Below are 3338 nucleotides of genomic sequence, written 5' to 3'. Positions count from 1 at the left end.
GTATGCACAAAAAAAAAATTATGGATCATTATAGTGCTAACGAATATAGTTAATGTAAATTATTTTTTGGTAAAAAAAAAATTATATATAGGGGCCCCACATAAAAACATTCCTCCTAGAGTAGTTGTTAATACGAATAACAGAAACTCTGTTATAGCCATTTTTGTACATTCAATGTACTCTACGGATAGAGGAATACATAGAGTTGAACATAGTAAAATAAGAAATTGAAAGATTTCGTTGAAATTGTTCGTTTGGAAATTTCCTGAAAAGCTAATCATAGGTTCTTCTCTCCATCGGAACACTAGGGCCGTTATGCTCATTATTAAACTTGTTGAAGAGATGAAATATAACCAAGGTATATCTTTTTGATCAGAGGTTGAATCGATCATCAGAAGAAGAATTAGGCCAAAAATTAGGATACATTCTCGAGAAAATAAAACTTCCATGGAAGAAAAGCAAATGAAACGCTTTCATAAAAATTCTCGTAGAATCGAGAATGAAGTTTTCATTATGTACGTGCGGATCATGAATTAGTAACTGCATCCAATCTCCAAAAAGTCCCAATCGTTTGAACTTTCGATTCTTAGAATGGGATATTTACGGAATCCCCATGAATAGGATCAAACCTTATTCCATGGTATTTACATGAGATTCCTCTTTCTTATTCTTAAGCAAGCCCCCCGAGAAGGCTTAGTTGATCCATGATTTATGTTTCATCTTTTGTTTGTTTCGAGAAAGATATCGATCTTTTCCGATTCTTTCTTTTTCTATTGATTCTTTTCCGATCGAGATGTATGGGTCCATGGATCTATGTGTCTATATAGATCCTGTTCATGGATTAACGAAAATGTGGAAAAACTCTATTTGCCTCTGCCATTTTATGAGTCTCTTCCTTTTTGTGTATGGCATCTCCACTCCCTTTGGCAGCATCCACTAATTCAGAACTTAATTTGAAAGCCCTATTTCGACCCGGACATTTTTAGGATGCCCCTAATAACCAACGAATGGCAAGTGTTTTTCCTTGTGTAGATCCTATTTCAATGGGAACTTGATGAGTCGATCTGCCTACACGTCTTGCTTTTACTGCTATATCGAGAGTTACTCTACGTATTGCTTGACGTAAAACATATAGTGGGTTTGTTTCTGTCTTTTGTTGAATCTTTTTTAGGGCTCGATAGATAATTTGATAAGCCAATGATTTTTTTCCGTGTTTCAAAATACGGTTAACCAACATTTTACTAATCGATTATGATAAATTGGATCGGATTTTGCAGTTTTTTCTTCTGCAGTACCTCGACGTGACATGAGCGTGAAAGAGGTTCAATAATCGGTTTTCTTTTTATAAGGGATAAAATCACTTATTTTGGCTTTTTTACTCCATATTGTAGGGTGGATCTGGAAAGTTATGAAAGATCTCCCTCCAAGCCGTACATATGACTTTCATCGAATACGACTTTCCACATAATTCTATATGTATCTATGAGATCGAGTATGGAATTTTGTTTACTCACTTTAAATTGAGTATCTGTTTCCCTCCTTTTCCTGCTAGGATTGGAAATCCTGTATTTTACATATCCATATGATTGAGTCCTTGGGTTTCCAAAATAGTGTAAAAAGAAGTGCTTCGAATCATTGCTATTTGACTCGGACCTGTTCTAAAAAAGTCGAGGTATTTCAATTGTTTGTCGACACGGACAAAGTCAGGGAAAACCTCTGAAATGATTTCAATATTGGACCTTGGTAGTTACTTAATCGAATCTCTTTAGAAAGAAGATCTTTTGTCTCATAGTAGCTGCTCCGGTCCCCTTTACTTTAAACTTTTCCGCATTACACTTCACATGTTTCTAGCGATTCACATGGCATCATCAAATGATACAAGTCTTGGATGGGAATGATTGGGCGTAAATATATATATATATATATATATATATATATATATATATATATATATATATATATATATAATTGCGCTTGTATTCAAAGAACAACGTCAATTTCCAGGTTGATATAGATTTTTGTCCCGCTTAGAGATGAAAGTGTAATTTTGTCTACAATAGAAACTATATTAAAAAACATTTTTATTGGATAAAATTGCAGATGTGATATAAATTTGATATTAATTAATATTTATTATCAGCATAAATTGTAAACAATATCAATGTGTATGTACCTTGATAATCTTTTGCATTCAGCGAAGTTGCTATAATGATCACATTATGCTCTGTCATAATATCCGCTGGAATTGATTTGCCCAGATCACCCCACAAAACAATTGTTATTTCGGTGCCGCTAAAGGTTGGGTAAACTTCATTAAGTGACAACAATATGTTTGTTTTGTTAACTAAAGTTATAAATGTTTAACTTACTTCTTATCCAGGATTACAGTTTCTCGTAAATGTGATCCTGATTTTTCTTTTGGGTTGCCAACTCTCATCAAGACACCAATAATATCTACGTGGTAACGTAAATAGAGCATTAGAATTTCAATCATTGAGTTTCTCAAGTGAAATAAATGATTAATCTAATGTGAAATTATAAATTAGATGAAATATTTAAGTTTAAAGTTGTAGAATATAACCTGATAAAAGAGTTTTCCGTTTATCCCGTTCTTGAAGATTTTTGAAGTCAACGAAATTGAACTTGTGCCTTGCTATTTCAGTCCCTTCTTCATTTATTGACTCTATCAATGTCTCTAGCTTCAAATGAATAACAAATGGATGCACCGCCGGACGATAGGTTGTTGCTAACATCACATCAAATCTTTCAATAAGGTAGATTTTACCTTCTTCCATCACACTTCCTTTTGCAAATTGGTCAAATTCGTTTAAAAAATTTCGACGCCAATTTTGCATGTGCGTGAGTTCCCTATTCATAAAGAATAAAAAAACAGTTATTTTTAAAAAAAAAAAGATCTTAAAACTAATGTGCATGATTACTTGAGCATCTAATAGTAAAAAGTCCCTGCTTAAGACGTTGTTGTTATTCCAGTGAATTGACTCCCACATTCTTGTAACACGAACCTTAACTTTCCACTTATATGTACCTGTACGGAGATTAGCAAGGAATTGGCATGCTTGTGGTGCCATTTGCCAATGGTAGTTTGTAGAATAAGTTTTCTGAAGTGAAGTGAAGTGGAGTGGAGTGGACTTATTAAAAAAAAAAGGAATCACCTTAATGACCTTAGAACTTTGAAGAAAGAGTGGAGAGGTTATATAAGTTGGTGTATCAACAAAAAAAAGTTATCTAGTATATATGCTAACAGAGGAGAATCTAGCTAATAGTAAACTTTAATAAGATAAAGAACTTTTTTTTTTGGGAATGAATTTGTTGTTAAT

General features: G+C 33.2%; 1 long non-coding RNA gene across 1 annotated transcript; it reads right to left on the bottom strand.

Moving 5' to 3' along the window:
- Positions 1 to 2173: 2173 nt before the first annotated feature.
- LOC147487442 (uncharacterized) lies at positions 2174 to 2868 on the bottom strand. Its single transcript, XR_015203153.1, has 3 exons — positions 2582 to 2868; positions 2370 to 2454; positions 2174 to 2239 (listed from the first exon to the last, which is right to left on the bottom strand). It is a non-coding gene; the product is annotated as an uncharacterized LOC147487442 (long non-coding RNA).
- Positions 2869 to 3338: the final 470 nt, after the last annotated feature.

Source organism: Coptis chinensis, chromosome 7 (genome assembly GCF_015680905.1).
Source record: "Coptis chinensis isolate HL-2020 chromosome 7, ASM1568090v1, whole genome shotgun sequence".
Classification (NCBI taxonomy): domain Eukaryota; kingdom Viridiplantae; phylum Streptophyta; class Magnoliopsida; order Ranunculales; family Ranunculaceae; genus Coptis; species Coptis chinensis.
Note: the sequence above shows the minus strand (reverse complement) of the source record. Positions and strands in the feature narration are given on the sequence as shown.